Genomic DNA, 19,781 nt, shown 5'->3' with positions numbered 1-19,781 from the left:
TACTTAAAGCCTCCGTGACGAAACCCCCAGTACCGAGAGCCACGATACGGAAAACCTTCCAGAGACGCCGCCAACGCCGATCCCATCTCGGGGGATCCAGGAGATCGCCTCCGGCACCCTGCCGGAGAGGGGAATCATCTCCCGGAGGACTCTACGCCGTCATGGTCGCCTCCGGTGTGATGTGTGAGTAGTCTACCCCTGGACTATGGGTCCATAGCAGTAGCTAGATGGTTGTCTTCTCCCCATTGTGCTATCATTGTCGGATCTTGTGAGCTGCCTAACATGATCAAGATCATCTATCTGTAATTCTATATGTTGCGTTTGTTGGGATCCGATGAATAGAGAATACTTGTTATGTTGATTATCAAAGTTATATCTACGTGTTGTTTATGATCTTGCATGCTTTCCGTTACTAGTAGATGCTCTGGCCAAGTAGATGCTTGTAACTCCAAGAGGGAGTATTTATGCTCGATAGTGGGTTCATGCCTGCATTGACACCTGGGACAGTGACAGAAAGTTCTAAGGTTGTGTTGTGCTGTTGCCACTAGGGATAAAACATTGATGCTATGTCTAAGGATGTAGTTGTTGATTACATTACGCACCATACTTAATGCAATTGTCTGTTGCTTTGCAACTTAATACTGGAGGGGGTTCGGATGATAACCTGAAGGTGGACTTTTTAGGCATAGATGCAGTTGGATGGCGGTCTATGTACTTTGTCGTAATGCCCAATTAAATCTCACTATACTCATCATGATATGTATGTGCATGGTCATGCTATCTTTATTTGTCAATTGCCCAACTGTAATTTGTTCACCCAACATGCTGTTTGTCTTATGGGAGAGACACCTCTAGTGAACTGTGGACCCCGGTCCAATTCTCTTTACTGAAATACAATCTACTGCAATACTTGTTCTACTGTTTTCTGCAAACAATCATCTTCCACACAATACGGTTAATCCTTTGTTACAGCAAGCCGGTGAGATTGACAACCTCACTGTTTCGTTGGGGCAAAGTACTTTGGTTGTGTTGTGCAGGTTCCACGTTGGCGCCGGAATCCCTGGTGTTGCGCCGCACTACATCCCGCCGCCATCAACCTTCAACGTGCTTCTTGACTCCTACTGGTTCGATAAACCTTGGTTTCTTCGAGGGAAACTTGTCTTTGTACGCATCACACCTTCCACTTGGGGTTCCCAACGAGCGTGTGCTTTACGCGTCATCAAGCTAAATTTCTGGCGCCGTTGCCGGGGACCTGAAGAAAAGTTACATCACAAAGATCTCTGACTCCCACGTCAACTACACGCCATCAACTAAATTTCTGGCGCCGTTGCCGGGGAGATCAAGACACGCTGCAAGGGGAGTCTCCACTTCTCAATCTCTTTACTTTGTTTTTGTCTTGCTTAGTTTTATTTACTACTTTGTTTGCTGCACTAAATCAAAATACAAAAAAATTAGTTGCTAGTTTTACTTTATTTGCTATCTTGTTTGCTATATCAAAAACACAAAAAATTAGTTTACTTGCATTTACTTTATCTAGTTTGCTTTATTTACTGTTGCTAAAATGGCTAACGCTGAAAATACTAAGTTGTGTGACTTCACAACCACAAATAATAATGATTTCTTATGCACACCTATTGCTCCACCTGCTACTACAGCAGAATTCTTTGAAATTAAACCTGCTTTACTGAATCTTGTTATGCGAGAGCAATTTTCTGGTGTTAGTTCTGATGATGCTGCTGCCCATCTTAATAATTTTGTTGAACTATGTGAAATGCAAAAATATAAAGATGTAGATGGTGATATTATTAAACTAAAATTGTTCCCTTTCTCATTAAGAGGAAGAGCTAAAGATTGGTTGCTATCTCTGCCTAAGAATAGTATTGATTCATGGACTAAATGCAAGGATGCTTTTATTGGTAGATATTATCCCCCTGCTAAAATTATATCTTTGAGGAGTAGCATAATGAATTTTAAACAATTAGATACTGAACATGTTGCTCAAGCTTGGGAAAGAATGAAATCTCTGGTTAAAAATTGCCCAACCCATGGACTGACTACTTGGATGATCATCCAAACCTTCTATGCAGGACTAAATTTTTCTTCACGGAATTTATTGGATTCAGCTGCCGGAGGTACCTTTATGTCCATCACTCTTGGTGAAGCAACAAAGCTTCTTGATAATATGATGATCAACTACTCTGAATGGCACACGGAAAGAGCTCCACAAGGTAAGAAGGTAAATTCTGTCGAAGAAACCTCTTCCTTGAGTGATAAGATTGATGCTATTATGTCTATGCTTGTGAATGATAGGACTAATATTGATCCTAATAATGTTCCATTAGCTTCATTGGTTGCACAAGAAGAACATGTTGATGTAAACTTCATTAAAAATAATAATTTCAACAACAATGCTTACCGGAACAATTCTAGTAACAACTATAGGCCATATCCTTATAATAATGGCAACGGCTATGGTAATTCTTATGGGAATTCTTACAACAATAATAGGAGTTCACCCCCTGGACTTGAAGCCATGCTTAAAGAATTTATTAGTACGCAAACTGCTTTTAACAAATCTGTTGAAGAAAAGCTTGGGAAAATTGATATACTTGCTTCTAAAGTCGATAGTCTTGCTGCTGATGTTGATCTTTTGAAATCAAAAGTTTTGCCTAATGAGAATCATCATAATAAAATTGTTACTACAGCAAATGCCATTCAAGTTAGAATTAATGAGAATATAAGATTAATGGCTAAACTGCGTGCTAGGTGGGATAGAGAAGAAAATGAAAAACTAGCTAAAGAGAAGAATGTAGCTAAAGTTTGGACTATTACCACCACTAGTAATGCTAATGCTACACATGTTGCTGCACCTCCTACTAATAATAATAAAAGAATTGGTGTTAGCAATGTTTCCACTTCTAATGTAAAGCGCGAGAAACTGCCTGAAACTGCTAAAACTGCTGAAACTGCCTGTGATAAAGCTGCTGAAATTTTTTCCAACATTGGGGATGATGATCCCATTGCTTTAGATTATAATGGTTTGAATTTTGATGATTGCCACATCTCTCAAGTTATAAAGTTCTTGCAAAAACTTGCTAAAAGTCCTAACACTAGTGCTATAAATTTGGCCTTTACACATCATATTACAAATGCTCTCATAAAAGCTAGAGAAGAGAAACTAGAGCGCGAAGCCTCTATTCCTAAAAAGTTAGAGGATGGTTGGGAGCCCATCATTAAGATGAAGGTTAAAGATTTTGATTGTAATGCTTTATGTGATCTTGGTGCAAGTATTTCTGTTATGCCTAAGAAAATTTATAATATGCTTGACTTGCCACCGCTGAAAAATTGTTATTTGGATGTTAATCTTGCTGATCATTCTACAAAGAAACCTTTGGGTAAAGTTGATAATGTTCGCATTACCGTTAACAATAATCTTGTTCCCGTTGATTTTGTTGTCTTGGATATTGAATGCAATGCATCTTGTCCCATTATATTGGGAAGACCTTTTCTTCGAACTGTTGGTGCTATCATTGATATGAAGGAAGGTAATATAAAATATCAATTTCCTCTCAAGAAAAGTATGGAACACTTACCTAGAAAGAGAATGAAGTACCCTTTTGATTCTATTATGAGAACAAATTATGATGTTGACACTTCGTCTCTTGATAATACTTGATACACACTTTCTGCGCCTAGCTGAAAGGCGTTAAAGAAAAGCGCTTATGGGAGACAACCCATGTTTTTACCTACAGTACTTTGTTTTTATTTTGTGTCTTGGAAGTTGTTTACTACTGTAGCAACCTCTCCTTATCTTAGTTTTGTGTTTTGTTGTGCCAAGTTAAGCCGTTGATAGAAAAGTAAGTACTAGATTTGGATTACTGCGCAGTTCCAGATTTCTTTGCTGCCACGAATCTGGGTCCACCTCCCTGTAGGTAACTCAGAAAATTAAGCCAATTTACGTGCATGATCCTCAGATATGTACGCAACTTTCATTCAATTTGAGCATTTTCATTTGAGCAAGTCTGGTGCCATTTTAAAATTCGTCAATACGAACTGTTCTGTTTTGACAGATTCTGCCTTTTATTTCGCATTGCCTCTTTTGCTATGTTGGATGAATTTCTTTGATCCACTAATGTCCAGTAGCATTATGCAATGTCCAGAAGTGTTAAGAATGATTGTGTCACCTCTGAATATGTTAATTTATATTGTGCACTAACCCTCTAATGAGTTGTTTCGAGTTTGGTGTGGAGGAAGTTTTCAAGGATCAAGAGAGGAGTATGATGCAACATGATCAAGGAGAGTGAAAGCTCTAAGCTTGGGGATGCCCCGGTGGTTCACCCCTGCATATATCAAGAAGACTCAAGCGTCTAAGCTTGGGGATGCCCAAGGCATCCCCTTCTTCATCGACAACATTATCAGGTTCCTCCCCTGAAACTATATTTTTATTCCATCACATCTTATGTGCTTTTTCTTGGAGCGTCGGTTTGTTTTTGTTTTTTGTTTTGTTTGAATAAAATGGATCCTAGCATTCACTTTATGGGAGAGAGACACGCTCCGCTGTAGCATATGGACAAGTATGTCCTTGGTTTCTACTCATAGTATTCATGGCGAAGTTTCTCCTTCGTTAAATTGTTATATGGTTGGAATTGGAAAATGATACATGTAGTAATTGCTATTAATGTCTTGGGTAATGTGATACTTGGCAATTGTTGTGCTCATGATTAAGCTCTTGCATCATATGCTTTGCACCCATTAATGAAGAAATACATAGAGCATGCTAAAATTTGGTTTGCATATTTGGTTTCTCTAAGGTCTAGATAATTTCTAGTATTGAGTTTGAACAACAAGGAAGACGGTGTAGAGTCTTATAATGTTTTCAATATGTCTTTTATGTGAGTTTTGCTGCACCGGTTCATCCTTGTGTTTGTTTCAAATAAGCCTTGCTAGCCTAAACCTTGTATCGAGAGGGAATACTTCTCATGCATCCAAAATACTTGAGCCAACCACTATGCCATTTGTGTCCACCATACCTACCTACTACATGGTATTTTCCGCCATTCCAAAGTAAATTGCTTGAGTGCTACCTTTAAAATTCCATCATTCACCTTTGCAATATATAGCTCATGGGACAAATAGCTTAAAAACTATTGTGGTATTGAATATGTAATTATGCACTTTATCTCTTATTAAGTTGCTTGTTGTGCGATAACCATGTTTACTGGGGACGCCATCAACTTTTCATTGTTGAATTTCATGTGAGTTGCTATGCATGTTCATCTTGTCTGAAGTAAGGGCGATCTACACTGAGTTGAATGGTTTGAGCATGCATATTGTTAGAGAAGAACATTGGGCCGCTAACTAAAGCCATGATCCATGGTGGAAGTTTCAGTTTTGGACAAACATCCTCAAATCTCTAATGAGAAAAGAATTAATTGTTGTTGAATGCTTAAAGCATTAAAAGAGGAGTCCATTATCTGTTGTCTATGTTGTCCCGGTATGGATGTCTAAGTTGAGAATAATCAAAAGCGAGAAATCCAAATGCGAGCTTTCTCTTTAGACCTTTGTACAGGCGGCATAGAGGTACCCCTTTGTGATACTTGGTTAAAGCATATGTATTGCGGTGATAATCCAGGTAGTCCAAGCTAATTAGGACAAGGTGCGGGCACTATTAGTACACTATGCATGAGGCTTGCAACTTATAAGATATAATTTACATGATGCATATGCTTTATTACTACCGTTGACAAAATTGTTTCATGTTTTCAAAATCAAAGCTCTAGCACAAATATAGCAATCGATGCTTTTCCTCTACGGAGGACCATTCTTTTACTTTCAATGTTGAGTCAGTTCACCTATTTCTCTCCATCTCAAGAAGCAAACACTTGTGTGAACTGTGCATTGATTCCTACATATTTGCTTATTGCACTTATTATATTACTCTATGTTGACAATATCCATGAGATATACATGTTACAAGTTGAAAGCAACCGCTGAAACTTAATCTTCTTTTGTGTTGCTTCAATGCCTTTACTTTGAATTATTGCTTTATGAGTTAACTCTTATGCAAGACTTATTGATGCTTGTCTTGAAGTGCTATTCATGAAAAGTCTTTGCTTTATGATTCACTTGTTTACTCATGTCATATACATTGTTTTGATCGCTGCATTCACTACATATGCTTTACAAATAGTATGATCAAGATTATGATGGCATGTCACTCCGTAAATTATCTGTGTTATCGTTTTACTGCTCGGGACGACAGCGTAACTAAGCTTGGGGATGCTGATACGTCTCCGACGTATCGATAATTTCTTATGTTCCATGCCACATTATTGATGTTATCTACATGTTTTATGCACACTTTATGTCATATTCGTGCATTTTCTGGAACTAACCTATTAACAAGATGCCGAAGTGCCGATTCTTTGTTTTCTGCTGTTTTTGGTTTCAGAAATCCTAGTAAGGAAATATTCTCGGAATTGGACGAAATCAACGCCCGGGGGCCTATTTTTCCACGAAGCTTCCGGAAGTCCGAAGACGAAACGAAGTGGGGCCACGAGGCGCCCGGACTACGGGCGGCGCGGCCTAGGGTTTGGCCGCGCGGCCTGTCATCCGGGGCCCTCGTGCCCTCCTCTGACTTGCCCTTCCGCCTACTTAAAGCCTCCGTGACGAAACCCCCAGTACCGAGAGCCACGATACGGAAAACCTTCCAGAGACGCCGCCAACGCCGATCCCATCTCGGGGGATCCAGGAGATCGCCTCCGGCACCCTGTCGGAGAGGGGAATCATCTCCCGGAGGACTCTACGCCGTCATGGTCGCCTCCGGTGTGATGTGTGAGTAGTCTACCCCTGGACTATGGGTCCATAGCAGTAGCTAGATGGTTGTCTTCTCCCCATTGTGCTATCATTGTCGGATCTTGTGAGCTGCCTAACATGATCAAGATCATCTATCTGTAATTCTATATGTTGCGTTTGTTGGGATCCGATGAATAGAGAATACTTGTTATGTTGATTATCAAAGTTATATCTACGTGTTGTTTATGATCTTGCATGCTTTCCGTTACTAGTAGATGCTCTGGCCAAGTAGATGCTTGTAACTCCAAGAGGGAGTATTTATGCTCGATAGTGGGTTCATGCCTCGCATTGACACACAGGACGATGTGAGAAAGTTCTAAGGTTGTGTTGTGCTGTTGCCACTAGGGATAAAACATTGATGCTATGTCTAAGGATGTAGTTGTTGATTACATTACGCACCATACTTAATGCAATTGTCTGTTGCTTTGCAACTTAATACTGGAGGGGGTTCGGATGATAACCTGAAGGTGGACTTTTTAGGCATAGATGCAGTTGGATGGCGGTCTATGTACTTTGTCGTAATGCCCAATTAAATCTCACTATACTCATCATGATATGTATGTGCATGGTCATGCTCTCTTTATTTGTCAATTGCCCAACTGTAATTTGTTCACCCAACATGCTGTTTGTCTTATGGGAGAGACACCTCTAGTGAACTGTGGACCCCGGTCCAATTCTCTTTACTGAAATACAATCTACTGCAATACTTGTTCTACCGTTTTCTGCAAACAATCATCTTCCACACAATACAGTTAATCCTTTGTTACAGCAAGCCGGTGAGATTGACAACCTCACTGTTTCGTTGGGGCAAAGTACTTTGGTTGTGTTGTGCAGGTTCCACGTTGGCGCCGGAATCCCTGGTGTTGCGCCGCACTACATCCCGCCGCCATCAACCTTCAACGTGCTTCTTGACTCCTACTGGTTCGATAAACCTTGGTTTCTTACTGAGGGAAACTTGCTGCTGTACGCATCACACCTTCCACTTGGGGTTCCCAACGAGCGTGTGCTTTACGCGTCATCAGTGTTAGACTTTTTGGTCTAGCATCGTAGCTAGAGCATTAAACACCTCTTATCTATAATGAACTTGTTGAGTACGCTCGTACTCATACCACTCTTAAATCCCATGCTTAGATTGTCTGAATCGTCTGGAGGAGGACTGTGACAACAATGAAGGAGCCGAGATCATCGGCTATGAAGAACCAGACCTCTCTGGAGGTATAGAAGGCGTAGACTACCTTATCGTCTACGGATCCGGGGAGGCTTCCGGAGGAGATCAAGCCTAGAGATATCCAATAGTAGTAGTAACCGAGCAGCCCGAACTCTTAGTATTTAGCTGCTCGAGGAAATAAATGTATAACTTAATGAGACTCTTATATTGTAAGCTATGTTGGGTTCGCCTCGAACCCAGGAGTATTCCTCTTAAGACCCAAGAGGAGCTCCGAGACGACATGTGTATGATAATTGTAATAATAAGTGAATGAGTTATGGACCTGCTATGTTCTGTTGTACTACTCTGAGGGATGTAATATTTGCGGAATGGTACTTCGTGAATGTTATATCAACGACTGGCATACTACAACATGCAGTGGTATGCAGGGTCACCACAGTTGGTATCAGAGCAAAAGCTTTGACCTTAGGTTGGAACCTAGTAAATGGGACCAAACGTTAGGAGTCAAATAGGACTAGTAAAGAATTCTCTAAAAATATGGTGTCTATTCAATTGAGAATACAACAATCATATCTTTTAGTGCGATAATTCTTTATTATCTCTATTATGATGCATTATTACTAATCTTATAATCTTTCTATTTCTACAGCCAACATGGCAAGTTCACGTCCCGGACGAAACATGAAAGTGATGGATTCCACACTGAGCGAATACCAAGGAGGACTTGCAGATATTCTACGAGCCATGTTACTTGAATTTGGGTGTGATCCCCAGATCCAAGTAAAGAAATACATGTACTATGATGGTACTGTATTGGCCAAGTGCAGGGTAGGACTGCGACTTCCCGAATCTCTGGGAATGAGCGTAGTCATGCCAGCAGGGGAAGCTAGGACAATCAACACAGCCTACCATATAGCTGTTATGAGAGCCATAACCGACATTCGGGAACATAAGACGAAAGAGCTTATGGGTTCCGAATTCTCCCATATTCCTCATAATCAGGAGGAAGAAGATCCCATGCTTAACCACTACAAATATGCCAAACGCAAACCAATAGCAGCTGCAAAATATATGGATAATAGCCGCAACTTCATATCATTGCTCTTTCAGTTGAACCATCATCTGATAGGAGCCATTGATACGATGCTAGAGGAATTTACTGAACCCAAGGAGGAGAGTAGGGGAAAAGAACCTATGGAGAATGTGGTGCACACACCAGTTTACTCAGCTGGTGACTACATTAGTATTGATCCTCTTGAGCGTGAACCTACACCTGTTACACCTGGGAACTATCTGGGTAGTTCCTATGGGGGATACGAGGGCGGAGAGGAATCCGGAAACAATCAGCGTTCCGAGACTCCTATGGAGAATTCCACGGGTTGGCGTTGGGGATCTGATACTGGAACTCATAGTACTTCTGTGTATTATGATGGGGAGATGAATGATGACGCCACAACCCAGAACCAGAGTTATCCTAGTAATGAAGGAGTTGATGGAGGGTATCCGACACAGGTTGAGTCGGGTATGAGTGTTGGTAACACATATGGTGGAGCTACAGGGGAGTACACCCGATGGGTGGACTATGATGCACTTAACGATCAGTTTGTGAACACTGATTTCTCCCTAGGATCATCATCTGATTCGGATTACCAGCCAACGGGGAGACCTTATGTTCCAGGGTCTATCAGGAGGACGACACGTTCGACCGGATGGAAGCCTGGGATGTACCGGGAGTGAAGATCGACTAGAGTCCACCAAGGGAGGCGAGGCTATAATACACAAGTACCACGTGTATTATAGTATGTAATTTTTGTATAAATTTGTACATATACTTTAATAAGTGAGTTTGCATACTCACATCGACTTGAGTATTGTAATAAGACCACTTAAGTATGTATATACATGGTATATGTTTTGTATGATTTGGATTTGCTTCTTGATTTCCATTGCGTGACTAGTTCTGTGCACAAAGTTGAGCTCAGAAAACTTGCGCATGGAGTAATTATGAGTATCATCTTGTGCTGCAGAACTAGGGGGTTATGTCGGGAACGCTAGGAGACGAGACCGAAGCGCAGCGCATGGAGCGCAAAGCAAAACAAAAGGAAGAGGCTGAGGGTGCAGCCAGAGATCAGTTTCCACCACCACCACCACCCATGACGCAGCAGAATTTCATCCAGTACATGCAGCTGGTAGAGGAGAGACAGCGTGTAACACTGGAGCAGCAGAACAAATTCTTCCAAGAATTGCTGCAGCAGAACAGGGTGGAGAGACCTGAGAACCCGGGAGTCACCTTAGTAGACTTCCAAACACACCAAGCCTATATCTTTCGCATACGCGCCCGAGCCAATGGACGCGGAAGATTGGCTTATGGATACTGAGCGAAAGCTCAATACTGTTGGATGTAACGATCAAGAGAAGGTCCGTTACGCTACCCATCTGCTGTGTGGACCTACCGCATCATGGTGGGACAATATTGTAGCCGTTTATCCGGCTGGAAAGGTATTTACCTGGGAGGAATTCACGAGGAAGTTCAGGGAATCCAATGTCCCTGAAAGTATTGTGGAGCTGAAGCGTCGAGAATTTGAAAGTCTCGAGCAGAAGGACAAGGCAATCCTGACTTATGTCAGGGAATTCTCAAAGCTGTCCCGGTACGCTGTTGAAGAAGTCAACACCGAGGACAAGAAGAAGAAGAGATTTCTGAGGGGGTTAAGTCCCCAATTCAAAGTACAGCTCCGTATGATGAGGGCAACGGAGTTTCAAGAGTTGGTGGATGCTACCATCACTCTGGAAGATGATTTTAAACAACTGCAGGAGGAGAAGAGGAAAAAGGCCAAGTTTGGGCCTAAGAGGTTTGTTAGTAACAAGCCTAATACCAGCTTGAGTTTCAAGCCCAGATACAACAACAACAACAACAACAACAACAACAACAACAACAACAACTACTACGGTAGTAGGAAGAACCAAGCATTCCAAACTGCAAATCAAATAGTTTGCAGAAGCTGTGGAGGTACGGGGCATTTCTCCAAGGACTGTAAGAAGCCCAGGATCATTTGCTTCGGGTGCCGTGAGGAAGGACACATGCTTAGGGATTGCCCTAAGAATAAGAATAAAGGAGGTCAGTCTGGAGGAGGTGGAGGTCGAGGAGGAAACACCGGAGGGAACTGGAAGAATAAGAAGCCCTTCGGCAAGCTGAACTGTACCAGTCTGGAGGAGGTGGTCAACTCCGATCAGGCGGTGATAGGTACGCTCCAGATACTCACTCATCCTGGCAAAGTACTTTTTGATACTGGTGCAACTACATCATTCATTTCTCAACAATTCATCACCAAACATGGGATTAGTTGCACTAAGTTAGATACACCCATAACCATACTTTCTGCGGGGGGAACGATAGTAGTAACCCATACCAAACAAAAACAAGTCATCATGATCAATAAGTGCGCTTTTGACGCGGACCTGTTCATTTTACCGATGAAGGACATTGATGTCATTCTTGGTATGAACTGGTTAGAAGCTAATGGAGCATTGATCGACTGTGTGAACAAGACGGTGTCTTTGAAAAGTCCCGATGGAAGTAGAATGATCTACAAAGGCGACAAACATACACAAATTGAAGTTGAGCTACAGCTGAACAGCATGAAGGAGGTGAAGTTAGAAGATATACCTGTAGTGAATGAATTCCAAGATGTGTTTCCTGTGGAATTACCTGGTATGCCACCAGACAGGGAGATAGAATTCACTATCGACCTAATTCCAGGAACAGCTCCGATTGCTAAAGCACCATATAAAATGGGGCCCAAGGAGTTGAAAGAACTTAAGGAGCAACTGGATGACTTAGAACAAAAGGGATTCATTCAAGAGAGTGTTTCACCATGGGGATCACCTGTGATTTTCGTGGATAAAAGAGATGGAGGAAGAAGGATGTGCGGAGACTACAGGAATCTGAACAACGTCACAATTAAGAACAAGTATCCACTTCCAAGAATACAAGATCTATTTGATCAAGTTAGAGGCGCGGGTGTATTTTCCAAGATTGATCTAAGATCCGGTTATCACCAGATAAAGATCAAGAAGGAAGACATACCGAAAACTGCCTTTGTCTCAAGGTATGGACATCATGAATACCTTGTAGTGCCTTTTGGATTAACCAATGCCCCAGCAATATTCATGAATCTCATGAATAAGATCTTCATGCCATATCTAGACAAGTTTGTCATCGTATTTATCGATGATATCTTGATATATTCCAAGAACAAGGCCGAACATGCTGAACATTTGAGGTTAGTGTTGCAAACACTAAGGGAACATCAACTCTATGCCAAATTTAGCAAATGTGAATTTTGGCTAGATCAAGTGGAATTCCTTGGTCATGTTATTAGTAAAGATGGAATAGCTGTTAACCCGAGTAAGGTAGCAGCAGTTCTAGAATGGGAAGCACCCAAGACTGTCAAGGAAATCCGAGGATTCCTAGGAATGGCAGGATATTATCGGAGATTCATTGAAGGATTCTCTAAGATAGCAGGACCAATGACAAAGCTGTTAAGGAAGAACACACCTTTCGTGTGGTCAGAGGAGTGTGAGAAGAGTTTTCAAACTCTAAAAGAGAAACTCACCACGGCACCGGTGTTAGCAGTTCCGGAAGTTGGCAAGGATTACACCGTGTACTGTGACGCATCCAAGCATGGATTGGGTTGCGTACTCATGCAAGATCGGAAAGTGATATCTTATGGATCGAGGCAACTCAGACCTCATGAAGTGAATTATCCAACACATGACTTGGAATTAGCAGCAGTTGTATTTGCACTCAAAACTTGGAGACATTTTCTTTATGGAGCCAAGTGTGAGCTCTATACAGATCATAAGAGTCTCAAATATTTCTTCACTCAGAAGGAACTCAACATGAGGCAGAAAAGATGGCTTGAACTAATCAAGGATTATGATCTGACAATCAATTACACTCCAGGGAAGGCCAATGTTGTAGCAGATGCCTTGAGCAGGAAGAGTACCGGCGGAGTGGAACAAGAAATCTCACCGGAGTTGAGGAAGGAAATAAGTCAAGCCCAAATACAACTTTGGGAGAAGGAAGCCCATGAAGGATTATCGGCGTTGCAAGTAGCCGATGAGTTGAATGTTAACCTGAAGAACGAGATAATGATGGGTCAGCTGGATGATCCATTTATCGTTGAGGAGATGAGAAGAATAGATGAAGGAAGACCATCAGAATTTCACCGCGGAGAATCTGGATCGTTATGGTTCCAGAAGAGAATTTGCGTTCCGGATATTGCTGAAATTAAGGAAGTAATACTTCGGGAAGCCCATCAAACACCATATTCCATACATCCGGGAAGTACAAAGATGTACATGGATCTAAAGGAACTATTCTGGTGGAATAACATGAAGAGAGAGATAGCACAATATGTGGCGGAATGCCATACCTGCCAGAGAGTGAAGGCTGAACACCAGAGTCCCAAGGAAAGTTACAACCTTTACCTATTCCAGAGTGGAAATGGGAGGAAATAGGGATGGATTTCATCACCGGACTACCCATGACTAATAAAAAGAAGGACATGATATGGGTAATCGTGGACCGGTTGACGAAAAGTGCCCACTTCTTAGCGGTAAATCAGCAGGACAAAGGAGAGAAACTCATCGATCTTTACATCAAAGAGATCGTGAGTAAGCATGGAGTGCCTAAGAAGATAGTGTCGGATCGAGGATCCGTGTTCACATCAGCATTCTGGAAGCAACTACATGAAGCTTTAGGATCCAAGTTGGACTATAGTAACGCTTACCATCCCCAGACCGGTGGACAAACCGAGAGAACCAATCAAATCCTAGAGGATATGCTTAGGGCTTGTGCCCTAGACTTCGGAGGATCATGGGAAGAACACTTACCATTAGCAGAGTTCTCATACAACAATAGCTATCAAAGTAGTATCAAGATGGCACCATTCGAAGCTCTGTATGGAAGGAAGTGTAGATCACCGATATGTTGGTATGAAGCCGGAGCAAGCAAAGAGTTCAACCCTGATTATGTTAAGGAAAAACAACAAATCATTGACATTATCAGAGATAGGCTCAAGATAGCCCAAAGTCGGCAAAAGAGTTATGCCGATCAGAAGAGGATAACATGGGAGCCACGAGTTGGAGACATGGTATATCTTAAGGTAAGCCCGATGAAAGGACTCCAGTCTCCAGAGGTTTGGAGTAAAAGGAAAGCTCAGTCCTAGATATATAGGACCTTTCAAGATACTGAGTCAGAACCGAGGTTTAGCCTTTGAATTGGATCTACCGGGAAGGCTAGCTCAAGTTCACAATGTATTCCATGTGTCACAACTCCGGAAATGCTTAAAGACCCCAGATGAACCAGTATCACATGAAGAGCTCGAGTTACAACCAGACTTGACTTACATCGAGAAGCCAGCCAAGATTCTCGAGGAGAGCTGGAAACAACTCAGAAATAAAGCTATCAAGTATTGCAAGATACAATGGAAGCATCACCCCGAGAGGGAAGCCACCTGGGAAAAGGAGGAAGACCTGAGGAAAACATACCCCGAACTCTTCAGGTATTACAACCACAACTTCGGGACGAAGTTTTCTTTAAGGGGGAAAGGCTGTAATGTCCCAGGTTTAGAGACGATCGAGGGGTAGATTTTAGAAAGGGATGTGCATTGCATTGTAATTTACGGGGAAATTTCGCGCTTTTAAATAAAAACTGCATCGAAGGGGAACAAGTTTCTCTCTCGACACCTTACAGGGTTAGGGTTTCGAGAGTGCGACAAACTTGCATCTCACCTAACTAGTTTAGGGTTTTGAGAAGAGAGGGGAGAGATTGCATCAAACTTAAGTTGCATGATTGAATTCTAAATTAAGTTGCATGGTTGAATTCAAACCAAAGTTGAATTTGAATTTCAAATTCAAACATTAAATAATTACCCTAAATATTTGAATTGTGAGGAAATTCATTAAGTAAATAATACATAATACACATTATGAATAATTCAAACAATAAGACAAGCTCATTAGAGAAAACCTTGAGCTTTATTGATTAACACACAATATACATTGTCTTTACAATATTCATAATGGAAATAAATGAATATTACAACACATAACCAGAAATGATTAAATGGAAAAAGAAATAGGAAAATTACAAGTAAATAATATATCCTAAACTACTATATAATCTTGAACTTGGTGATCTTCATGTCCATTTGATCATCATCTTGATCCCTGCACACAAACACAAAGAAAATAGAACAAGTGTTATGCCAAGTGGCATAGCCACTTGGCAGGTTAGAAAGAAAGGAAAAATTGAGCAGATATGATCAACTCTGCCGAGCTGATCCTCTCCAAGCCAAGTTCAAAGTATCAGGTGCACACACACACACACAGGCAGCTCACACTGCATGTGTGCATGCTGAACAACATACACAAGCCAGAGAGGAGTCACCAAGGGTGGCCAGGCCAAGCTGTCGACCAGGGAGCAAAAGAAGGTTCATATAAAACCTTTTTCCACCACCAGAACTAGCTCATTCATCGACAGGCATCTTGGTAAGTCATCAGATAGCAAGAACACTTAGACCAGGAAGAACACATAGCCAGAACCCTCATCCAGGAACAGCTCTAGCAAAGAACTGTTTCCTGTTGAGAAGCAAACCATGGAGTAGATCAAGCACAAGTCACAAGGAGGACCAGGGCACGTCAAACCAACCACCAGAAGCAAAACCTCTACACCAACACCCTATTTCTAGGAGCTGGAGTGAGGTATACCTATAGATCATGAGCAAGCATAGTTCTGCTCATACAAATTCCTCATGTGCATGAGTCACAGAAACAAAAGAAGGGTAGAACCCTGTTTGTGTCATCATCTGGCTGTAAAGCCATTTGGTGCAAGCAAATATGGGTAAAGACTCTAGGAAATCATCCTATGGGAATATCAGTCATACAAATCAGTGCATAACTGAAGAAATCCAGCAAAAGATGAAGTCATAGACTAGCCTAGCCCACACACTTAGCATCTACAGCTATTTATGCCATCAGACAGATAGACAATATGTGTCTATTTTGTTTCAACAGCAAAGGCTACTGGTCATTCCAACAAAAAGGGATCAGCCAGAGAGCAGTTGTTCATCCACAGCAAGCCAACATGGGGTGGGAGTTTCCTGAGCAACCAAGAATGGCTGCTGAGGCTACCTCAACCACCAAAAATAACCAAACCACCAAGCCTGCACATATATCATTACCCAGAAGGGTTCAAATGGAGCTAGGGTCCCCAATAAATGATTGGCATCCCTCTAGCTCTACCAAATCCACTTATATGATCATCACTGCAAGGCAGTTCACATCAGTTATCCAAATATCTAGGCAAACTAAGCAGATAAATGAAGCAGGCAAGCTAATGATGCACTGGATCTTGCAGATGATCCAATGGATCATTGCAAGCATCCACTGATGCTTGGACAAGCACCAGCACACACAGGCTAAGCCTGTATGAAGCACATACAGCACTGGTGAGCACCAGTGAGTCACAGAGAGGAGCACACACTTGCTCACAAGCAAGTAATGATAAATTGATCATCAGAGCATCACTAGCTCTTGCTACAGGTCACTACAGCCAAGCATAGCATCATCACAAGGCCCAGACAATTAAATTAACCATATAATTGAACAATTGCATCACAGATAAGTGAATAGAGCATTATAATTGTATCCAGAAGCACTCCATCAAGGGATGGAGTTGTTAATGCAACAGTTAGGCTCAATTGAGCATGTCCATGAATTAGAGCACAGATAATAGCACATCAGAAGCACTGGCACTTGCCAAAGGCAAGGATCATCACAGAATGATCAAGCCAAGGGCAATCAATGGCATATACAGGAGATGAATGGTATACAGAGAATCAGCAGGAGCCACTAAAGTACACAGAGCACCACAGCATGCTCATGAGAAATAGTTCATGAGTTGCAACAGCAAGCAATTGAGCAAGAACAAGACAAAGACAAGAAACTAGAACCATGGCGGATGCACAAAGAACATTAAAGACAAGAAGATACGCGTAAGCTAGCAAGGCGCAGCAGCTAGCACAGCACATGGGCTGACAAAGCGCAAGGCCATAGAAGAGTAGCAGCAGCAGCACATCGGCACAACAAGCATCTCCACATGGAGAAGCAGGCCAGTGGCCAAGCTAGACGAAGGGAAGGAGAAGCAGTAGAACAAGTAGCAGAGAAGGACGGAGGAGATGAGAACTTACTGGTGAAGCGGAGAGGAGCTCGACCATGGCGGCACGGCGGCACACGCCGGGCGAACGGCGGCGCCAGGCCAAGCCTAGCCAGGCACACCTCGCCGCAACGCCAGCACCACCACGGCGAGGCACACGGCCTCGGCACCAGGAGCGTCGGCGGCGACGAAATCGCCGCAGCACACCACGGCAGGCGAGCAGAGGCGATGGGGACGCGTCGAGGAAGCGGCGAAACACAGATCGGCGTGGTGGATCTGAAGCGCCGTCGAACGGCGGATCAGATGCGCCATATCTCGCCGGCGGCGATGGCCGGAGTCGGCCGGAACAATTCGGCAAAGGGGGCGGCGACGCGCGCGTCGCCCGAGCTCAAGGGTTAGGGTTAGGACACGCGCGAGAGAGGAGGAGAGACTGAACGGGTTGGGCCGGACCAGGTGGGTCGGCCAAACCTGACCCTTTGGGCCACCTGACAGGTGGGGCCCAAGGGCATTTAGGTCATTTCACAATTCAAATAATACAGAAACTTTGAAATTAAATAAGAAATTCTTAGAAACTCAGAAAAATAAATTAAAAATATGAAAATGGATCAGCATCAAATTCTCTATTTAAATAAAATACCAAACATAATTTTTGAAGACAATTAAGAATAAATCTTATTTTGATGATTTAAATAATAATTTAAATCACACATACTATTTTCAATAATGAAAATAAGTCCATTAATACAAATGGACTATCAAAAACACCTTGACAATATCTCAAGGTTGTATTTACCTTAAATTAAGTATCTCTAAGATGTTCTTAGTATTTAACCTCTCATAAAATAACAACGACATCGGAAGGGGGGAAAACAAACCCTAAAACTGGAACCATGCATAATTGCTTCTTTAACCATTGCCCTTATCGGACAATGATGCTACTTTTCAGAACCAGAGGACAAGGGTCAGTCCACACCATCCAACTGCAAAACTTTGCAGTGTTCAGGCAAGTTCATCACTTGCTCATGTCATTTGAGTATTTCTATCAAATTACTTGCAAAGTATTATGGTTATCACTATTGCATAAAAATCAAAACCACTACTTTCATAACTATGAATATGACTATGTGGTGGGCAATGGAACCATGGATTGTGTTGATATGGTGGAGGTTCCATTGCACGGGTTTATATCCATCTAGGATTAAACAACAAATGTCGCCAGTGATTCTTGTGCCATAATACCCGTGTTAACCATAAGATCCGGAGTGGGACGGAATAGTCAAAAGTGTTTCCACCTCTCGTTCATCAACGGATGCTCATTACCGGGTGCTCATGATCTTGCGAGACTTGATGCAGGGGTGGGAACCCGTAGAAGTCCCAACGGTAATGAGGTCTATGATGGGTTGCATCTGCCGGCGTAGGAATGTATGGTAGAGCCCTGCATTGACGTCGTGGTCGGAGTCCACCCTGAAATATATGGGAATAATGGGGCCGGCGTGGACCCAGGGTCGGAGTATGCAAAAAAGGGTGGGTGTTCGAGGTAGCGGAGGAACATGATTGGCTAGACCTTATACCGGGCCTCACACCGAAGGAAGTGTGGACGGGAAAGCTGCCCGGTTGGCACCAAGGTTAAGATCTCTTATGGGTAAAGCAACACACCTCTGCAGAGTGTAAAGAATCGTGACTGTCACTCCCTGTTCCGGGATGAGGAACTGCGAACGCGGCCGGAAAGGAGCTCCATGAAGTTCTAGTAAACCGGTGAAGGCTGACGGACATAGCTCTTTGGAATAAAAGCAATCTCTTGAAGAAATGTTTATCAAAACATGCATTGGTGTTAGACTTTTTGGTCTAGCATCGTAGCTAGAGCATTAAACACCTCTTATCTATAATGAACTTGTTGAGTACGCTCGTACTCATACCACTCTTAAATCCCATGCTTAGATTGTCTGAATCATCTGGAGGAGGACTGCGACAACAATGAAGGAGCCGAGATCATCGGCTATGAAAAACCAGACCTCTCTGGAGGTATAGAAGGCGTAGACTACCTCATCGTCTACGGATCCGGGGAGGCTTCCGGAGGAGATCAAGCCTAGAGATATCCAATAGTAGTAGTAACCGAGCAGCCCGAACTCTTAGTATTTAGCTGCTCGAGGAAATAAATGTATAACTTAATGAGACTCTTATATTGTAAGCTATGTTGGGTTCGCCTCGAACCCAGGAGTATTCCTCTTAAGACCCAAGAGGAGCTCCGAGACGACATGTGTATGATAATTGTAATAATAAGTGAATGAGTTATGGACCTGCTATGTTCTGTTGTACTACTCTGAGGGATGTAATATTTGCGGAATGGTACTTCGTGAATGTTATATCAACGACTGGCATACTACAACATGCAGTGGTATGCAGGGTCACCACACACGGGCAGCTCGGAGAGGAGAAGGACCAAGTCAGTGGGTGGTAAGAAGAAGGATAAGCATGCCGCCCAAGAAGATGATGAAGTCGTGCCAGATTTCAATCTTGCGGATGCACACCGCGGTGAGT

This window comes from Lolium perenne, chromosome 4 (genome assembly GCF_019359855.2).
Source record: "Lolium perenne isolate Kyuss_39 chromosome 4, Kyuss_2.0, whole genome shotgun sequence".
NCBI classification, from domain to species: Eukaryota; Viridiplantae; Streptophyta; class Magnoliopsida; order Poales; family Poaceae; genus Lolium; species Lolium perenne.
This window is presented reverse-complemented; position numbering follows the sequence as displayed.